This window comes from Apium graveolens, chromosome 3 (assembly GCF_009905375.1).
Source record: "Apium graveolens cultivar Ventura chromosome 3, ASM990537v1, whole genome shotgun sequence".
Classification (NCBI taxonomy): domain Eukaryota; kingdom Viridiplantae; phylum Streptophyta; class Magnoliopsida; order Apiales; family Apiaceae; genus Apium; species Apium graveolens.
The window spans coordinates 84,306,676-84,329,129 of NC_133649.1; positions in this window are offsets into that span (position 1 = coordinate 84,306,676).

Genomic DNA, 22,454 nt, shown 5'->3' on the forward strand with positions numbered 1-22,454 from the left:
TATTTCCCCGATATCTTGTGTTCCTTGTTTTTATCGTCCCAAACACTATTCAACTCAAGAACACAAAACCACTAACCGAGCACTAAATATTATATCCGCTAAAGATTCGAAAGAATTTTTAATTTAGTATTTATCATATTCAACCCCTTATTATACGATAATTCGGGACCTAATAATTGGTATCAGAGCTTACCGATTGATACACAAATCAGGATCCTTAAATGGATTTATTTTATTAACTTTTCATTTACACAAATTTATTTTGGTAAATTTGATTTAGAGAATTTATTTTATAAATTTAATTAAAATAAGTTTATTGCATAAACTTAATTTAAATTTATTTATTTTATAAATGTTACTAAGTTAATTTACTATTTAAATTTTAGTAAATAAAAGTTTTTAAATTAATTATTTTTCGGATTTATTGGCTGCCAGATTTGGTAAACAAAAGAGTGCCATTTCTTGAGTATTTAAGGAGTTTCGGTTATGTTAACATATTTGTACAAGTACTTGTGCAAATAATTGGAAGCTACTTGCGCGGAAAATAAAACCAGAAAACAAAGCAGCTGAGGTATTCAATTTGGCACCTTCGATTTACACTACACGCGCCTAGCAAGCGTCCTGGTACATCACACGCAAAACAAGTAGAACTCAGCAAATGTGCTAGGGTGGTGCAGCCACGCACGAGTTAACTAAGTGCATGTCAAGGTCGCCATAGATATACCAACATGTAGTCGCCATAGACGCACGCAGGCTTCCTGATTATTTACTCGTCGCAACAGCCGGTCTTTGCCTCCTGTTTAATTCTTGTAGTTGCCATACAAATAAAAAATAAACGGTGCCCAAATAATAGCAGTCGCCACAGGCTAACTGGTTTTGGAAGCTAAGGCAGGATACTGTAAACAACCCAAGGTCTCCATAGAAGTCAGGAGTCGCCACAAAAAAGACGGCGCACAAATTTTTTTTTCCTCCTGATCGCCATAGACACGGTCGCCAGAGGAGGTAGCACTTAACAAATTCTGCAGCCCCTTAATTAATTACTTCTGATTTATTTATTTTTCCATAAAATTTAAAATTCTTAAATTTTAATTTTTCTTAAATAATAATTTACGTTTGATTTTATTTTTAAGAAAATTCGAAATTCTTGAAAATTAATTTTCTCGTAATAATTTATTTTTGATTAATTTATTTTCTAAGAAAATTAAAAATATTGGAAATTTAAATTTCTCTTAAATATTAAATTAAGGGTACTCAAGGATTGGTAGACTCAGGATTTCTCCGGGCTTTTAAAGTAGATTTTAATCTTTCCAAGAAAACGAAGACCATGTGCTATTCAGACGGAAAATTCACGAATACGGAAATTGAAGATAATGGTTTAATTTCTACGGGTACAGCTTTTCTCGAAGATTTTAAGACAACTCTATGATTCCAGATTGTACAGTCACACAGTGGTTTGTACCAATGCTATATTCATCCGCGAATCAATGAGATCATACAGGAAGGAATTGTGGAGGTCAGAGAGAATAGTGGGGACATACAAATATCTCAGTTATAGGCAGTAAAGTTGGAACCTCTGGACATAATGTAAGAGTTACTGATAGCTGAATCAGAAGAAGCTCAGGTAGAAGTACTTGAGGGACTGGACGTCAGGGCAGTGTTTCACTTGTTAAGGAACTTTAGTCACATCAGATTCATAAGGAGTATATAAGCCATATCCAAGGATCAAGCCTATCTATTCTGAAGCAGAGATTCTTACCGATTCAGTTCAAAGGGTGATTACAAGACTGAGATTGAGACATAAACAAGATTTGATAGCTATAGGTTTGACAAGCAATATGTGTCAAGTAACTATCAGGGGTTTTGCTACAACAGAACAAGAAGCTTGACAAACAAGGATGAGTAGGGATTCAGTTGAAGAGTTGAGACAAAGGTGGAATATTTTCTTAGGGAAACAGCCAGTCAAAACTTATAGTGCACGGGAAAGAGTTGGGATGGATCGGATGACGAGAATCATGAATATCTTGCTTTCATAGCAATCTCTAAAGATGATCCAACTCATATATCTCAGTAATCAATTTCTTGAACCACTATAATATTTTGTTTTCAATATTCAATGCATGATAAGATCTTAGTGTTTAAATGTTTAACACTCGCACAATCATGAGAGCATCACACATAGATAATGCTAAACTAGTTCACTAGATTATCTTTCTGGTAACTAGGATTGATGTTTAACTTATGCATGTTACTTTAGAGGATCTTAATATGTGTTTGAATATTTGTTAAACATGATTAATTGCTTTAGTAAGATATATGTTTTCCAGCACTTAAGACCTTTGTCAATGCTTATCTCTTGTATCCTAATACAATGTGATTTATTCATTTGATCTTGATTGTTTGTTAAGATGTATCAATTTATAATTGGATTGAGATAGCTAGATGAGATTTATCAACAGGATTGGACTAGATAGAATTTGTGATATACTTGTTAATTCTGTTTGTTCCATATCATGCCTATATTGCTTAATTCTTATGTGTAATGTTTCTGAATGAATGTATCTCAGTTACATGCATTAAAATTGGAACCTCGGGATAGAATGTAAGAGTTACTGATAGCTGAATCAGAAGAAGCTCATGTAGAAGTACTTGAGGGACTGGATGTCAGGGCAGTGTTTCACATGTCAGGGAAGTTTGGTCGTATTAGATTCACAAGGAATACATAAGCTATATCTAAGGATCAAACATATCTATTCTGAAGCAGAGATTCTTACAGATTCAGTTCAAGGGGTGATCACAAGACTGAGAACGGGACATAAACAAGATTTGATAGCTACAGGTTTGACAAGCAAAATGTGTCAAGTAACTATCAGGGGTTTTGCTACAACAGAACAGGAAGCTTGACAAACAAGGATAAGTAGGGATTCAGTTGAAGAGTTGAGACAAAGATGGAATGTTTTCTTAGGGAGCTAGCCAATCAAAACTTATAGTGCACGTGAAAGAGTTGGGATGGATCAGATGACGAGAATCATGAAAATCTTGCTTTCATAGCAAACTGTGAAGATGATCCAACTCACATATCTCAGGTTTCAATTTCTTGAACCACTGCAATATTTTGTTCTCAATATTCAATACATGATAAGATCTTAGTGTTTAAATGTTTAATACTCACACAAGCATGACAACATCACACATAGATAATGCTGAACTAGTTTACTAGATTATTTTTCTGGGAACTAGGATTGATGTTTAACTTGTGCATGTAACATTAGATGATCTTAAATAATTGTTTGAATATCTGTTGAACATGATTAATTGCTTTAGTGAGGTAAATATTTTTCCAGCATATAAGACCTTTGTTAATGCTTACTCTCTGTATCCTATTACATTATGAATTATTCATTTGATCTGAATTGTTTGTTAAGATGTATTAATTTATAATTGGATTGAGATAGCTAGATGAGATACATCAACAGGATTGGTCTAGATAGAATTAGTGATTTATTTGTTAATTCTGTTTGTAACATATCATGCCTGTCTTGCTTAATTCTTATGCGTAATGTTTCTGAATGTATGCCATGTACTCCTATTTCAATGCTTGTTTATTTCTATGCCATGTATGCATCTCTTAGTAGTTGCATTAATTATAGAAGAAGCATGTTTAGGATTACAATAGGGCAACTGCTAGTCCTCCTTATGTAAGGTTGGAACCATTTTTCCCCTAGCCTAGAGACAAATCTGTCAAGGGTATTAAAATGGAGAAAATGGTCAGTCAAAGACAAGAATTAGCATGATAAGGTTGCAGCTGTTGTTATCTCTGTTTATAATAATATCTCAAATCCATCTGGACCCAAACTGATAAGTTGGGTACCAAGAACTGTTAATCCATTTGTGAGTGCAGGACATAACAGGTTAATTGATTCATATGTATTCCTGGTAATTCATACTCAAGGCATATGATCAAAGAAAGAGCCTCACAATCAAATATGATTAACAAAAGCTATTCCGTCAGTAATCTTTGGAGATGACAACAAAGGTTTTCATTACGGGACAAGATATGCAGAAAAGGGATGTCATCATGGATTCAACAATTGCTATCACTGATAACAACTGATAATTGGCGTCACTGATAACAATTGAAGCAACTTCTTGCTGGAGAATCAAGGCACAAATCTTCTTATCAGACAGTTCTGTATCAAAGGACAAAATGTCAATTCAATGAAGGATTAGTGTCTCGTCTGAAGCAGGAAGATTGAGAAGCTTGCTCTTCTTAGAGTAAGGAAAGGATATGCTCGTGGCTAGACTATCAGGAAAGGTGAAGTCAATGGTTTCTACTGTAAAGCTTCATCTCATAAGAGTTTAGTTATGGCATTAGAAGCTCTCACCCTTGAACATCAACACAAGGAACTCTTTTATAAAAAGGGTTTAGTGAGAGGACTGCCTCATATAAAATTCAGAAAATGTTAAATGTGAGGCATGTAAGAAAGAGAAGTCAAAGAAAATATCACATCAAAGCAAAGATATACCTTTGTGATGGTGGTTGACTACTCTTATTAAACAAAGTTGTTGATTCGTGCATTATCAAGATAAGACATCACATATGGTGATTGATCACAACAAAGAAGATCAAGCGGGAAGCAACTGTAGAAGAAATGATCTGGTGATCAGATAATGGGACTGAATTCAAGAAGCAGTTCTGATTAATATCTGTAATATCAAGAATATTTTGAGACATATTCAACACTTGGAGCTCCGTGTCATAATGGAGTGGTACAAAGGAAGAACCAGAACTTGATTAAAGCTACAAGGAGAATATCAAGCTAATCAAGACTTTCTAAATACCAAAGGGCTGGAGCAGTCAATACAGTTTGCAACAAGTTAGATCAAGCCTTGATCAAGATGTATACATGAAGACCACTAATGAGTTAATGGCCAACATAAGCAAACACCGGATAACCTCAAAGTGTTTGGAGAGAATGTTCTACAGTTAGGATATTTTCCATGGCTACTCAGTGGAGTCTACAACCTACAGGGCATTTGTGGTTGATCAACAGAAGATGATTAAAAGTCTAAGTGCACAGTTCAACAACTCAATGCTCCAAGCTGTTAAAGGAGAAATTGATGGTATTGATGATCCATATCCAAACAGTGGAATGGCAGTGTATAACAAAACTCATTATTTCAATGAAGCCATACAGCAAGGGTAAGGATTTTCAGGAAATCCCAGCAACAGCTTAGGGGGAGCAAAAGAAGGATCAACTAGTCAGATACAACACCACATTGAAAATCAAGAGGACACTGCAAGAACATATCTGCTGAGACAAAGGGTTTGATATTAATGTTATTCCCAGAGTCTAGTTCTTAAGTGATCCAGATGGTAGAGTAATGATTAGTAGGGCTACTGAGTTTGAATGATTATTTCTCTAGTTTTCTATCTGAAGAAGAAACTAAGAAAGTTATAGAAGCTCTGATAGATCCAGATTGATTGGGTGATTGTAAAGCAAGATTAACTCAATCAGTCAGCAAGCAGATTGTAGGGAAGCTGGTATCCAAACCAAATGACAATATTTTAGTTGGTACAAGGATAACCACAAGTCAAATTGGATGACAATGACATTGTTACGAGGGACAAGGCCAAACTAGATGCTAGGTTATTATCAGGAAGCAGTATCTAACAGATAGCACCAACGACGAGACTTGAGGATATTATGACATATTAGGCACTTGATGCATATTACACTTGGAATTGGACTCTAGTAGATGTGTACAAGTGCACTCTTGGTTGGTGAGTCAAAGGAAGTAGTCAATGCACAATAGTTCATGGACTTTGCAAAAGCAGATCAATTGGACTCTGTATATCTCTTCTTCACAAGCTCACTTCAGGTCGGTATGAACTAGTATACTGCTCAAGCAATTGTCAAGGACATGGTATGGCACTCTAACCAAAGTTACAAGTTTAATATAAACTAGTAGAGTCGTTATACTAATAACTCTCTTATCAGTAGGAACAAACATATTGTTTTATATGTGCAATGATATAATGATAATGTTATATGTTAGTCTACTAACAAAAACTTGTGCAAGATTATTTGCTAAGTAATTACAGAGTAGGTATGGAGGAGCATGTTGGAAAGGTTGCAATTCATTTTGGGATTACTTTAAGCAAGCCATTAGAATAATTCTTTTAGGAGCTCAAGCAAGCCAAAAGAACAATTATTTTAGGAGCACAAGTAAACCAAAAAGATGATGGAAATACAAGTAAGTTAAGGATCTTTTGAAGCTGCAAAATTTGGAAGATTCTGAACATGCCAAGACTACTTACCAACAGAAACCACTAAAGCTTGATCAGTGCAACTCAAGTATAATGACAAGCTATAGAGGTATGACGAGCTCACTCTTTACTCAAATGCTAATAGAGAACATGTAATGTTCTCAAGATGCCAAAGTGCAAGGTTCCAAGTGGATCCTAGAGAATCCAATCTTATAGCTATTAACAAGATTATTAGATATCTTAAGGGAATATCAACTCTTGGAGTAAAGTACCCTAAAGATATTATACTTAACATGTTTGGCTATATAGATATAGATTACGCAGGTTAAAAGAAAGACAGGAGAAGCATCTCTGAAGCTGTCAACCTAAGTGACAGGAGAAGCATCTCAGGAAGCTGTCAACTTCGTGGAATAAGATTGATTTCTTATTATGATAAAAAACAACTTCAAATCCAAAAACTCTGTGGAACACTCTATGACAAGGCATCTTCACACCAGGTATCATTACTTTAGAGAGCATGTCTTTAAGTCTAAAAGTTACTTGCAGAAACATATACCAAATCACTTGTTAAAGCTAATTTTTCAAGACTGGTTTATAAGTGTGGGATATCATTCATTGCACATTAGTTGGAAATCTCATCTGTAAGGAATTCTTTATATAAGTTCACAAGTATTAAATCTTCAATATTTAAAGGATTTGTGAATTTATCAGTAATCCAGTACCTCGTACTTAGTGCTACTATCTTGATTATCATGATTATAATATCATATACATTTCTGGTAGTTAAGTATTATAGCATTAAGTTTGAACTTTATTTTAATTGATTTAAATTATGACTGTAGATAATTCCATTCTATATCAGTCTCATAACTTAAATTATATTAAAATAATATGCAACATAGTTATTTGTATCTTGTATGAATAATTGTGATACTTTTAGTATTAGTGATATTATTTAAAATTTTTGTTCTAAGTAATCAATGCTTATTTCTAAAATCACTAATATTGAAAGTTGAAGTATTTTCTAAGTTATGTGTATAAAACTCTCAATATTTTATATGCTTAGAAAGTATTTCTAAAATTACTAATTATCCAAAGAGTGATTGCCATGTATATAAGTCATATATCCTATTGGTAATTATTCAAGGATAATTATGAAAATATTTAAGTGCTAGTATCTAACTAATAGATATTTAGTATTTATTTATTTGATATTTATTTTGGGTAGTTTGGATTATGAAAATTGAAGCAATTCAATGATTTTATTTGCTCCATAATTCAAACTAACTTAAAATAAATAAGCAGCATGATTGATTATAACTAAATTGGTCATCAATTGATATCTAGTATATTGATTGTAACTTATGTGTTATAAGTTAATTATGAGATTTTGGTTTTAGTGAATTTAGGAATGTTTATATCTCAAGAATTCACTGAAATCAGAATCATAATTATATCATGATTAGTTGTATGCTAATTTTTGACTTATATCAGTTAATGATATTTAGTTAAGAGTTCAACTATGAACTAATTGTGAAGTATTAGTATTTATGACATTACTTAGAACTCCTCTAAGTAATCAATGTTTATCCTCAGTCACTTATACTAATATAAAAAGTGTAAAAATATCTCTTGAAGTACAACTATGGTCAATAAAGATTTTGCTTTATTAGAAGTAACCATAAGTTGTTCACTTAGAATAAATTTTATACTTATTTGCAAACACTTTGATAATAGATGCAATACTCAATGGATCAAAGTATATGAAACTTAGAATATTTTTCTAAGATTGCAAACAAGTCAATGTTGGTTAATGTTGCTTTATTTATCGAACCAATATTTTTTGAGATATTACAGTTGTTAGGAGTTAACAATTGTACGATATATGAAATTGAATGCTGATGTCTTTTTGATAGATAATTGGTATTTAATTCATTGATATCTGATTTTAATATTTAAAATAAGATGCAACATAATTATTGGTATCGAAAGTACTTGACAAGTATCAGATAATGATATATTTTTAATATTTTGTTGCTGATAATTGTGAGATTTTAAGTTCTAGTAAATTTATATTAGTTGCTATATCTAACAGATTCACTACAATTTGAAATTAGAAGCATAGTCAGTCTTATTAAGATTATTTATCAATAAACAATGTTGTTGGTAATAGTTTTATAAAGATAGATTATGGAGCTTTTGACGTGAATGAGAATTGCTTAGACTTTACCCTAAGTGATCAATGCTTTTACAAAAACTCATTCATATTGAAAGACAAAATCTTTCTTTCTCTTCTTAATACTGCTAGGTCATCAGTCTGTGTCTTATCAAATCATTTATTCTTTTAGGCATAAAAACAGACTTGTGCACTCGAACAGTTTTAGGAGAAAATCAAACTTCTTTCTACATTAGTGATTGCTTATTTCATTAAAATCTTTTGAAATCACTATTGTACATCATTTCTCTCAAAAGATTAAATGCATAATTTTCATTCATTATAGATCTTAAGTGCATTTTATCTCTATATTGCCATATGCTCTGTGATACAGGTTCAGCCTCCAATGACATTCTTTCATTGATAGTCATGAGGTTGAAAACCCACAACTTCTATCCCAGACTATAAAGAAAAGCACAGAAACAGAACCAACCAACACTCTCTTACCACTAAAATGAAGTATGAATGAGCGTGAGGGAGAAAGTGCCTTAGTGCACCACATAAGGAAGGTTCTGACGTCAACCCAGCAGCTCTGTCTCCTACAAAGATGAGTAGTATTTAAAACAAGACAACTGCTAGCTCCCATACATCTTCTCAAAAAGATGTAATGGCTGAAAAGGCACTAAAACAGTTACTAGATTCATCCTCTCAACAGGGTGCGTCTATTGAAATTCGTCTGTCGGCCAGGGTATCCGATGTAGTGTCACCACCTCAAACATAAACAATTCTTGATGCACAAGGAAAGGTTACACACACAAAGGATGAGTTGACAAAAACAAGAGTTTTGACCATTTTACGGCCATATTCGATTGTTCAAGGTTCTTTAATGGACCAATTACCTTTACAGGTGTTAGAAGAGGATACTGATCCAATAGCCATATGTCAGTGGTCAGTGTCTACCTCCCCGGGACTAATAAACCTGGATGCATCTGCGGATAGTGGATCTGACATAGGTGCAGATCGGCAACTTGTCGACAATGATTCAGATATTACCTGATGAGTCACAAGGAAATGTCTTCACAAACATTAGAAGGAAACTTTGATCTTTATGCTATATTCTTTGGATCATTGTTTACCTTCCCAGAGTTCAAATCTGGAACGCTAAAAGGGAAACTAGCAACTTGTAGATTATGACTCAGATTCATCTGACGAGTCTAACAAGGATGGGGATTTGTGAACTCCCATTGCACCACCTATGACCTCCTTAAGGATGGCTAAGGTGATTTTCCTTGCAGGTACAACTGGATTTTGGAGCTATGAGAGGAGTGATACACTTGTGAGAATGAGTGTAAACACGAGTGGAGAGAAGAGTGAAACACTTGTGAGGTACACGAAACAGAATCACACACTCACAGTGAGGAAGAAAGACAGAAACACCATATCCCATTCCCTATCCCTAAACATGGTTCTTGATACTTCGTGTCTCGATTCTTTTTATGATTGGAACTTAACTCTTAGGAACCTAACATTTACATATTGGATTAGAATACTTCGGGACCTTTGGGAGCTCACAAATGGTAACACTTGGTGATCTCACATTTGGGAGGTATAAGGAGTTGGGAAGATTGGTGAACATGATGATCAACAGTGAAGTCATTCTTGCAGTATTTAAGGGACATGGTTGATCAGACTATGACCTGTTATTTCTTTTCCAACCAAATAACATATGAGAACTCCTTCAGACAACAACATACATTCCTTCTCTAAGGGGGAGATAAAAGCTTATATAATAGTTTGGAGGATTCCTCAACTAAGAGGGAGAAATAGCAGGAAGGAGGAAAAAGGTAAAGCACATGTACACTACACCACACCATTGTTGTTTGTAAATACGGATCCTATTGTACGGGAGAGGTGGTAAACATAAGGTGATTTCCTGGTAATCAGAAGAAGTGGTTTGGTTTATCACTATTCTTTATAAGGGGAGATGCTGTTTTCCAAAAGGGGAGTACCATCAGTTCTTATCTGCGGATCCTATTGTACGGGAGAGGTGGTAGACGAAGGTGATCTCCGTTAAGCAGTTGATTCTCATAGGGGGAGAAGCAAGAGAGATATGCGCTTCTCAATAGGAAATGTGGTTGTACAAGAGAAGCTGCTGATGATTACTTCAAGACTGAGAAGTTTTATCTGGCAGAGATTTGAAGAACCAAGGAAATGAAGATGAAACTACTTGAAGATCAGTTCAGTGCTAGAAGCACAAACATCTTTCATTTCAGTTACTCAAGAAATCTGGAAATGCAGTACTTGATCCAGAAAACCAGTAGCATTATTTACAAGTTCTGGTACATTACTTTTTCTAGTTGTTAGTTGAGTTATCCTCTCTATTTAATTTGATTGTTAGGTTTAACAATCAAATAGGGGGAGATTGTTGGTGAGACTGTGTAGCTGTATGAACAGTTACGTGATAACTCAATACAATAACAACACTAGAACATGACAGGTTAATAATACTACGTCTACATAAGAAATCAGGAAGAATGAAGACAAGGCAAATACAAAGAATCAGAAGATTAGAAGAAAGTCTGAAGTCTGTCTACAGGTCACTGAAAGAAGTTCATTAATATGATCATGCCTCAGTGAAGAACAAAGGTTAAAGACTTTCAGGGTTTCAGAATTGTTGAAGATTCAGTATACAAGTGCTACCAGAAGATTTTAGTGTATTGGCATTGATTGAAGATAGACAGTGTTCGAAGCATAGGAATCTGAAGAATTAAAGATAGGGTATAGACAGAGGTTAATGAAGACATTGTCTAGAGTACCAGAAAGGATTCCAGTGAAAGTACAATTGTTTATTGACAGTCAGTGTTCGAAGCAATAAAGTTGAGGCAAGCTTAACAATGTAATCAAGGCTATAATACGAAGACCTGAATCGGGGTTAGTCGTCTAAGAACCAGATCAGTTGCACTAGGTGTCAACAGCTCGTGAAAGGAATCTGGGTATTATTTATAGAAGAATTGTTAAGTTGAGGAACGTGCTTGGATTGAACGTTTATCTGTTAAAGTATGAGAAGAGGTGCGCGGAGTATACAACTAAACAGCTCAGAGGACTGGCGAAGCTAAAAGGTTAATTGTTAAATTAAATAAATTATTTAATGGACTTTAATATAATTTATTTAATAAACTTAAAATGATTTATCTTATAAATTTTAAATAAGTTTATTTTATAAATCTAAATTAGTTTATTTATATAAGTTATATTTAAGTTTATTTTATAAATTTATTTAATTACAATTTAAACTTAAAAAGAAAAAGAAATAAAAAGAATATAAAAAAAAAGAAAAGAGAAAAAGAAAAAGAAAACAAAAGAAAGGAAAAAGAAAAACAAAAGAAAAAGAGAAAAGAAAAACAAAAACAAAAACAAAACAAAACAAATAAAGGAAAACGAAAAATAAGAAAAACAAATAGAAATCAACAAACGTACAAGTCAGTTTGTTTGTTGTGGTGTATACTTGTCGCCACACAACCAAGCTCCTCTCTCCTGGATCAGCCTGTCGCCACAGAACAAAGATTGCACTCCTTGTCGCCACAGAGAAAAGCTGTCGTCACACAGAGCTCCTCAATTCTCAGCCACACAATTTTATTGTGTATAAAGTCTGCACTTTGCAACAGAAGATAATCAGCCATTCATTATTTTTCTGTTCATCTTCTCTCCTAAAAGAGAAGTGAAAATGGCAGCATTAATTTACAGAGAAGCTCAAGATTTTTGTATATCCGTTTAACTTCTCACCGGAGTAACGTTATAATGCCCAATTTAACTCTTGTATATTTATAGGGGCATTATAATCGTTACCCGGTAATTAAATCCTTAGACAAACAAAAGCTAGATTATTGTATAGGATTTGATTTGTAAATCTTTGTAGTAGCTAGGAACTTTGTTGTTCTTAGATTGTAGCCGGTTAATTTATTACTGGAATGTAGCAACACCCTCGAGGATTTATATACGAATATATATTTCCCCGAATATCTTGTGTTCCTTATTTTTATCGTACCAAACACTATTCCTCTCAAGAACACGAAACCACTAACCGAGCACTAAATATTTTATCCGCTAAAGATTCGAAAGAATTTTTAATTTAGTGATTATCGTATTCAACCCCCCTTCTACGATAATTCAGGACCTAACACAAATCTTTCCATATCTTATAGATATGTGACCTTTCTTTGTCAGATAATATTTGCCCTTGATCTTGTACTCTTCAAGCTATTTTTGTAGACTTTTCAATTCAGTAATTGAATTGTTTGTTGATTGATAATATTGGATCTTTAACTTGTCTGCATTCTGTACTTGAAAAGTATATCGAGATCTCCAGTTTAATCTATAGAGTAGTGACATCTCGATAAGTATAATGACTTATCGAGGTCTCTGAGTTCTCTATAGGTATACTTGACTTGTCGAGGTCTCGTAATACTTGCACTTGAATTGAATTGTCGATATGTCTGATATCTCTACATGTGGATCTGGCTTGTCGATATCTCGGAGATCTCTACATACATTTTGAGTCGTCGATATCTCTGAGATCTCTATGTGAGAAATTGACTTGTCGATATCTCCAATCTTCATGTCTTCATTTTGACTTGTCGATATCTCTTAGTTCTCGATATGTAGAAATAGATTGTCGATATCTCTAATCTTCATGTCTTCATTTTCCTTATCGATATCTCTTAGACTTCTCTATAAGCCATTCGGGACTTCTCGATAAGTCATTCTGGACTTCTCGAATGACTTTTCTATATGAATTGATCTGTGACTTGTCAATATCTTGACTTAGGATATTTTCCATAAAACAGATTTATTCAACTCCAAACTTCAATATCATTTCTCTGAGACATGATATGTCTTGATCTTCTTCCAGAGTTTATTCCTTAGGCTTGAATTGATTACAAGAAAATACTTCAGTCTAATCTTTTAACCATTTTACAGACTTAAGTAATACAATACAGAATACAAATTTAATTACCAATACAACTGAATTTTAGGGCTGTCAGTTTGAATTAGTCTTGTTATTGTATAGGCATATCTTGCACAACAATCTCCCTCAATTTGTGAGAAGATTGCTTATCATAAATTCATGCCTGATAACAAGACTAACCCCAAGCTAAAATCAAATACATGAAAAATTGACAAAAATTACAATTTACACATTTTTATTAAGTCAATACATTTGTTCAGCAGTACAGAAATTAGGTGAAGTTTTCATAGCCTTACTCTTTCCTAATGAGGTCTTTAAGATTTACAAGTACATTTAGCTCTTCAATAATTTGAGTCCCTCTTAAGGCTTCCACCAGCTTGAGCCATTCATCCAGTCTGTAGCTGTATAGTTAGTTGACCAAGAATCTTGAACGAGTGACAATTTTTATATTAAGAAGATCTCCATCCTTTGAAGCCCTGCTCAGTCCCTTTGCCTTTAATTCATTTGATCTTTGTTCAAATATAGCAATTTCTTCTGCATATTTCCTATCCCTTTCTTCCTTTTCAGCCTTTCTTTTTGCACTTATATCATCCCTTCTTCTCAACCAAACACACATCACAACCCTCCATGCCCTTGTACTAGTATTCTTATCCTTCATTAAGCTAATCATCCTCTTGAATTCTGTGGTTGAAATTGTATCCATTAATTCCCTTCCAAGTAGAGTGAAGGAGCCATCTTGATAGGAAAATTTGACATCTCTTAATGATTCAACACAAACTCTGACTATTTCTTCAGATAATTGTTGAAAGTAGTCTTCATCTGTTATGCACCGGTTTAGAGGTAGAAAATCATTTTGATTAAAACAGTTCCGGATAGCTCTCTTAGTAACTTGTAGTTTCTTTGATTTTCTTCCAACAGATTTATAGTGAGTCTTGATTGGTGGCTTGCATGAGGGTAGGTTTGTGATTTTTTCCAAGGTGGATTGGCTAGATGTGATTGGTATTTTGAGTAGGGTATTTGCAGTTGGCTTGTACAAAAACTTGGGTTTAGTGGTTAAAAGTGGTTGAATGTTTGAGTGTTTAGGTTTAGGGGTCTGATTAGTTTGAGTTTGGATTTGTTGTACTTGGACGCCTTTCTTTTTAGAATCCCCTTCTCCCTTCTCCCTCCTTCCTGTTTCTTTTTCCATCTCCCTTCTTGTCATCTTGACCTCTCCTCTTTTCATACACCCTGCTTCCAGCTGCCTTAGAGGATTGACTTGGATTTGAGCCATAAACTTTTTGATCATCTTTTTTCTGCCCATCATCATCCAAATCATCCTTAGTGTTGATTTTTGTTTGAGGCAGCATAGTTTCAGCATTTCTTAAGTATCTCCCCAAAATCTTTATCATTTCAATGTCCTCAACTATCTTGTTCTTCTTAGTCTTCAAACCAGTCCCAATGATCATCATCAGCTTCTTACTTGCTATGACACATTGCTTTGGAATTTGGAAATGTTTGCAATGTTTGGTGGTTGGACAGATGTATGCCACTCCCTTGATTGGCTGTAGATATGCTTCTGGAAAAGCAGCTTTTTGAGTATTCTTCAATTCAGTCAGCAAGAGAGTGTCTTCATGAATTACTCTATTTACTTTGTTAATCAATATGTCTAGTTCAGATTCCCTCCTTGATGTGAGAAAATTTAAGGACACCTGTAAATATCTATCCACACCAGATTCATTTATGTTTACCACAACTCTATTTTCCCTGACACCATCTTTGGTGACTACCATAATCACCCTTAAGAAGTTAATAGTCATGTCCAAATCTTTCTTGTATATGAAGTGATTGTTGGATAGAGAGTCCCTAAGAGCCTTTAGCAGTTGTTCAAGTTCATTACTCAGACTTGGCCCTTTAGCTGCATGGATTAGCCTCTCCATCCCAACATTAACTTGCTGTTCATGATCCTTTCCCTTAGCTTTGGCTAGTTCCATTTCCTTAGCTTTCTTGATTTGAAGTGATGATTTTAGCAACCTTTTACGTATCTCCCCCTTAGTCTTAGTAGCAGGCAAGATGAGAGGTAAAGGTATTTCAGGCCTCACAGCTTCAGTAAGGGTTGGTAATGGAATGTTGAGTGCACCCATGATAGCTCCCAAAGAAACTGAGTTGTAGATGTTCATGGCAGTTTACCAGGGTTTTAATGTCAGCCTGTTGACTTTGCACTAAAGCTGTGAGTTGAGAGACTTGTTCTGTGAGTGATTCATTGGAGTCTTGAAGAGTCGAGACTTGTTGTTGAAGAGATTGGATATGTAGATTTGTAGAAGTAGAGGTTGGCATGTGTGAGCTAGAAGGTACAGTAGCACCAAATGTGGCTTGTACAGACTACTTGATACCCTCCATTAACAGAGCCAAGGGCTCATATCTACTTTGATGGAGTTGATTCAACTTGAGTTCTATGTCATTTGAATTTGTGATATGCTGTTGAACCATCTCATGCAGAGCCACACATAATTGCCTTAGATTTTTGATACTTGTATCCACTCCATTTAGATCAAATCTTGACATCTGCTCTGCAAAGGTGCTAAACTTTGATTTGATCTCTACTTGAGAAGGGATAATCTCATCCATATTCTCCCTCGCCATTTTCCTGATTTTGTCTTGATGACCAGTCAAAGTTACTTGTAGTGCTTTACCAAAGAGGCGAAAAGCTTTGATTTGAGCCTTTTGGACTTCATTGACTGTATCATATACTTTCTATGAAGTGAGGGTCTTGGCATTACTCCCTAGAATGGTGACATATTCCTCCCTGAACCTTGCCAAGACCTCATCCATTTCTAAAGTAAAATTCTTGTAGAGCCAAGCATTCACATTGCCATCCTGCTCAGTTTCATTCACTATCTTCTGCTTTTATTTCTCAACGTTTTCATTATGGGAGAGTAAATTGGTCTGATAGTCCTGATTGGACATATCTTTAGTGAGCAGGTGTTGTGTGATATTTGCAAGGCCAGAAAGTTATTCAACCAGAAGGTCATACATGGTGTTTGGTTGGGATTGAGTATTTTGTAGCCACTGTTGAATTAGGTGAGAGGGTTGTTGTGTGGGGTTGGATGTTGAAGGAATGTTTGTAGGGTTTGAGGTGGAGGGTTGGGGTTCTTGACATCACCTGTGACAGAAGCCATATTTGGACTCACAGTAGAAACTGTGGTTGTGACAGTGTGTTGTTCACCAACTATGGGAAGCTCCAATTAAATTGGAGGGGATTTGACCAGGTCATTATCATGTACCATGGCCTCAAATCCTTACTCATTTTACAGTGAGCTTGCACTTGAATGTGCTAAACTTGCCTCCCCAATAGCAGGATCATTGGCAATTGAAATCCTAGTTTCAATTGTGAGTGCAATTTTAGCTAGGGTTTTTAGAGGAGTTGTTCCTTCAAGAGGAACCTCCAATTGAATTGGAGAGGATTTAGATAGCTCCCACTTAGGAGTAATACCCTCAAACCTTACAACCTGTGAAGGTTGATTTGCACATGAAGGTGCATTTGAAACCACCACAGGGTCTTCAGTAAAAACTATTAAAACCCCTGTATTTGTGTTGGTGTCATCAAGGTCTACCCCAGCATGTAGCCTCTCACCAACTAAATTTGGGTCATGGGCGGTGAGCACAGTCTCATGAACCGTGTCACTTGAAATTGGCAACACTTGAGATGTAAATTCAAGTGTTTCATTAAAAGAAGAAGAAATTTTAGAAATGAGATTTGTGATTTCAGAATTGAGTTTTGGCAGCTCCCCTGAATAGATGGGGGAGCTTGAAATAATGTGCTCTCAATGTGTGTGTCAACTCAAGTGTTGGTGCAGACTCTTTACAAGGTGTATTAGTGTGTATGATTTGTTCAATAGAGACACCCTGTTAAGAAGATGCCTCTAGAGTCTGTTTAATTCCCTGTTTTACAACTGCATCCTGTTGGAAGGGTACAGAGGTGGTCAATTGAGTGGTCAACTCAGCTTTCTTAACCTTCTTTGGTTTTTTTACCAGATGAGACTCAGGTTCTGTATTATCCTCACCACTCTCACTAACTACATTCAAAGGTGCCTGTTTCCTCTTCTTTTACTCACTTCAGCCTTTTGAGAGGATTAAGTGGTTGGTTTCCTAACTTCTAGTGGTACGGAAGGAAGGGTCTCAGTTTGGGAGGCCCCCTGTTGGTTGTCCTGTGTTTGTTCTTCCACGGGGACAGGAGCCATAACTGAACTAGATATTATAGCACTAGACCTCATGTTAGGCATATGGTAAGGATAGGTCCTAAATTTCTCAATCATGAATGGAGTCATTTTGAGACCTACCTTCACCATGTTCTTTGTAATAAGTGAGCCAAATAGAACTTTAGACACTTGTTTACAGTTGCCTATTAGTATTATATCTATACCATTAAGTAAATGAACATCCTTAACTTTATGATTTAAAGTGGACATTATAAACCTAGGAAAGAGATTTCCTTACCTCTCGTACCTAGGGGCATTGTGAGCTTAGTGCCAAGTTCTTTTAGGATCAATAAGTCCACATTTATGTGCCTGTTGTGATCCATGAAGAACACCAGCTTCTAGACCACACTTGATATGTTGTCATACCCCTTCTTTCTGCAAGTGAAGGCCCTTATAATGGAGTCAAATAAGAATGACCATTCCCTTCTCAGATTCTTCTTGTTCAGGCTGGCCAGGTTGATCTTCTCACTATAATTGATGAAGTCCATGAACTCAGCCAGTTCCTGTTGAGTAGGAATCTCCACCATTTGCTCAGTTGGAATGCCCAAAGCCTGGTTCACATCTTGCTCATTAAACTCCACCTGTTGGGCTTGAATGGAGCAGTTCACCACCAAAGAAACTAAATTTTCATGCACAATTATCCTCACCACAGCTGTTGTCCAGAACTCAAGCAGAACATCCAAGTAGAGGATTGGATTAGTAGTTAGAGCTCCTGCAAGATAAGTCTTAGACAAAAATTTAACAAACCTCTTGAAACTGTCAGGAGCTTGATTAGCATCTGTAAAAGCGAGATATTTGGTTCCTTCCTTGGGGATTGCAGCTCTAACATTGTTTAGTGCCATTTTAGAGGAGTAGATTTGAGTGGGTAAGAAAATTAGAGAGAAAGAGTTTAAAATGAGAGAGAGCGGTTGAGAACTGGAGAAATTAGGTCAATTAAAATCTCGAAAGCGTAAAGAGTCACTCCGTCGAGAAGTCTGGGTATTTATAGGCTTGTGAATATGACTTATCGAGAAGTAGATACAACGTTTGGAATTTGTTTATCAAGAAGTCACGTGAATTACTGAAATATATATACCGATATGTCTCTATCTTGACTTTATTCAAGATCTAGATAGTGACTTATCAAGATGTCGAATAAATACCCAGTTTGTCTATAATGAACTGAAATATTCCAAATTTTTCTTGATTAAATAAATAAAAAATTAGAACGAATTTATTTCAAAAGTATCATACTGGAAATAATTTATTAAATAAAATTATCTCAGTCTGAGTTAAAGATAAGTTTAAATTGTACTTGTAGAGAACTCAAAATAATTCACTCGAGATCTCTATAATACTTATTGAGAAGTCATAGACTGACTTATCGAGAAGTCATTTATACTTATCGAGAACTCAGTTCTCTATGTACTTTTGCTGCTTTTCAAATCTGTCTTTTATTAACTTCATATATTAAAGATATGAATTAACAAAGAGGCAGTTTACTTAGAATTTGAAAAATTCTATGTTAACAAAAGTAAAATGAAAAATAAATATTCAGAGAAATATGAAATATTTATAATTCATATTCCAGTTAATTTCCAATTAATCAAATAAATTTTGATTTATCATAAATTAATCTGCTAAAAAACGTTAGTTGAGTTTTTGCCTTTAGGATGAAGAATTTAGCATACCAATTTCACCTACAAGACATTAGCTGAGTTCTTGCCTTAGGATGAAGAATTAAGCATTCCAATTTCACCTACAAGTCTAGTGAAAGTTGCTTCATCCAAAGGATTAGTAAAAATGTCAGCTAATTATTTTTCTGTTGGAACAAAAATGAGCTCAATGGTACCATTTGTAGCATGTTCTCTAATAAAATGGTACCTTACATCAATGTGCTTTGTTCTAGAATGATTAACTGGATTAGCCACTATAGATATATCACTAGTATTGTCACACATGATAGGAATTTTGTGTAACATTAGGCCATAGTCCATTAGCTGATTTCTAATCCAAAGCACTTGAGCACAACAACTTCCTGCAACTATGTATTCAGCCTCAGCTGTAGAAGTTGGTACATATTGTTATTTCTTGCTATACTAGGATACAAGTCTTTGTCCAAGAAATTGACAGCTTCCACTAGTACTCTTCCTGTCAACCCTGCATCCAGCAAAATATGCATCTGTGTGACCAACAGCTTCAAAACCAGTTCCCTTAGATACCCCAATCCCAAATTTGGAGTTCCCTTCAAGTATCTGAAAATCCTCTTTACAGCCATCAAATGTAATTCTTTTGTATTGGCTTGAAATCTTGCACATAGACATGTAGCAAACATGATGTCTGGTCTACTTGCAGTTAAGTAAAGCAATGATCCAATCATCCCTCTATAGCTTGAATCTCTACACTCTTTCCCTTTTTATCTTCATCCACTTTGTTGCAGTAGACATAGGTGTAGATGCAGGTGAACCATCAACCATACCAAACTTTTTCAATAATCCTTAACTATTTAGTTTGGCTGATGAAGATCCCATCACTTCTTGACTGACTTAAAGTCCAAGAAAGTAACTCAGTTCCCCCATCATACTCATTGTCATATTCACTTTGCATAAGCTGGAGAATCTTTGGCAAAGCTTCTCATTTGTAGAACCAAAGATGATATCATCCCCATAGATCTGAAGTAGGATCATATCTACACCATGTTTCTTGTAGAAGAGGTCTTGTCTATAGTACCTCTAGTAAACCATGTTTAAGTAGGAATTCTGACAATGTATATACCAAGCTCTAGGTTGCCTACTTAGTCCATATAGAGCCTTGACTAATTTGTACACAAAATTTGGAAATTCTGGATCTTCAAAGTCTGGTGGCTGTTGCGCATAAACCTCTTCTTCTAGCTCACCATTTTATGAAGGCACTTTTGACATCCATTTGATACACTTTAAAATTGAATCTGCAACAAATGCTAGAAAAATCCTTATTGCTTCAAGTCTTGCAACTGGGGCAAAAGTTTCATCATAATCAATTCCTTCTTCTTGTGAGTAGCCTTTTGCAACCAACCTTACCTTGTTTCTGGTAACTACACATTTTCATCCATCTTGTTCCTGAAACCCAGTTTGTTCCAATTATACTTCTTTTCTTTGGTGCATGAACTAGTTCCCAAACTTTGGTTTTTCTTTCAAACTGATTTAGCTCTTCCTGCATGGCAGATATCCATCAGGATCCAGTAGAGCTTTATCAATTTTCTTAGGCTCTACTTGAGATAGAAACATGGATGTAGGCACTCTTTAGCAGTTGCACTTCTAATCCCTTGTATCAAATTCAGGTGTTTGAGATGAGCTTCCATTTCCATGATTTTCTTGTTCAATAGACTCTTCATTTGTCATCTGTTGTGCATCAACTTTATCTTCCCCATCAGAATCACGATCAATATTGAGGTTTTCAAATACAAGGGATTCAGCTTCATTATCATCAAGGCATTGCAAGCCTGGACACTTGTCATCATCAAAAGTATATCCGTGCTTTCCATAATCTTCTTTTGATCAATCACATAAACTTTGTAGGCTGTTCTTTCCAATGAATATTCTAGAAAAATTGTTTCAAAAACCTTTGAGGCAAATTTTCCCAAATATTCAGAGTTGTCTTTCAAAATGTAACACTTACTTCCAAATACATGAAGATGCTTCACAATAGGATTTCTCTTAGACATGATTGAGTAAGGTGATTTATCATGTGCCTTGTTAATGAGATATATGTTTTGAGTATAGCATACAGTGTTAACAGCTTCTTCCCAAAAACTTGTTGGCAGCTTGGCATCTTGCCGCATGGTTCTAGCAGTTTCAACTAATGTTCTGTTCTTTCTTTGAACTACTCCATTTTGTTGAGGTGTTCTAGCAGCTAAGAATTCTTGAACAATGCCCTTGCTTTTGCAGAATTCACTCAATGTTGCATTTCTGAATTATGTTCCATTATCACTTCTCAATCTTTTTACACAATTGTGATCTTCAGCCTATTTTTCTATCTTCTTGATGTGCTCAATTATGATGTGTAGAGTTCATCTTTATAGTGCATAACTCTACCCAAGTGTATCTTGAGAAATCATCCACCATCACAAGTGCATATTTGTTCCTTAAATAGATAAGACATTTACTGGCCCAAACAAGTCCATGTGAATGAGCTGCAATGGTGCACTTATAGAATTCACAGTTTTTGACTTGTGACTAGATATTTTCATTTTTCCTTTCTGACAAGCTTCACAAACTTCAACTTGAGCAAACTCCAGTTTAGGCATGTCTCTTACCAATTCCTTTTTGACCAAGGTGTTGATTGCCTTAAATTCAGGTGGGACAACTTTTATGCCAAAGCTTGCTTTGTTCTTCTGATGCCTTGGTGTAGAAGCAACAAATTCCATCCTTATTTGTTGAGTCCAAGACTGCAATAAACAAGCTTCCTTTTCTTGCTCCTTTCAGAGCAACTTCACCAGTTTTCTTGCTGATAAAAGTGCATTCTTATTTGTTGAATAAAACTTCAAAACCTTTCTCTGCAATTGACTAACACTTATAAGATTCACTTCAAGACCAGCTACCAGTGCTACATCATCAATGACAATATTTTCAGAAACAATCTTGCCATATCCCATTGTGAATCCTTTGTTGTTATCTCCAAAGGTCACCAAAGGGCCATCCTTCTCCTCAAACTGTGATAGTAAGTCCTTATCACCTTTCATATGCCTGGAACATCTACTATCTATGATCCAGATGACTTTCTTCACTTGCTACACATAATAAGTTTTAAGTGTGTTTAGCAACCCGAGCAGTGTTGGGTACTTTCTCTTGTTAACTGATTTAGCAGAAGTAG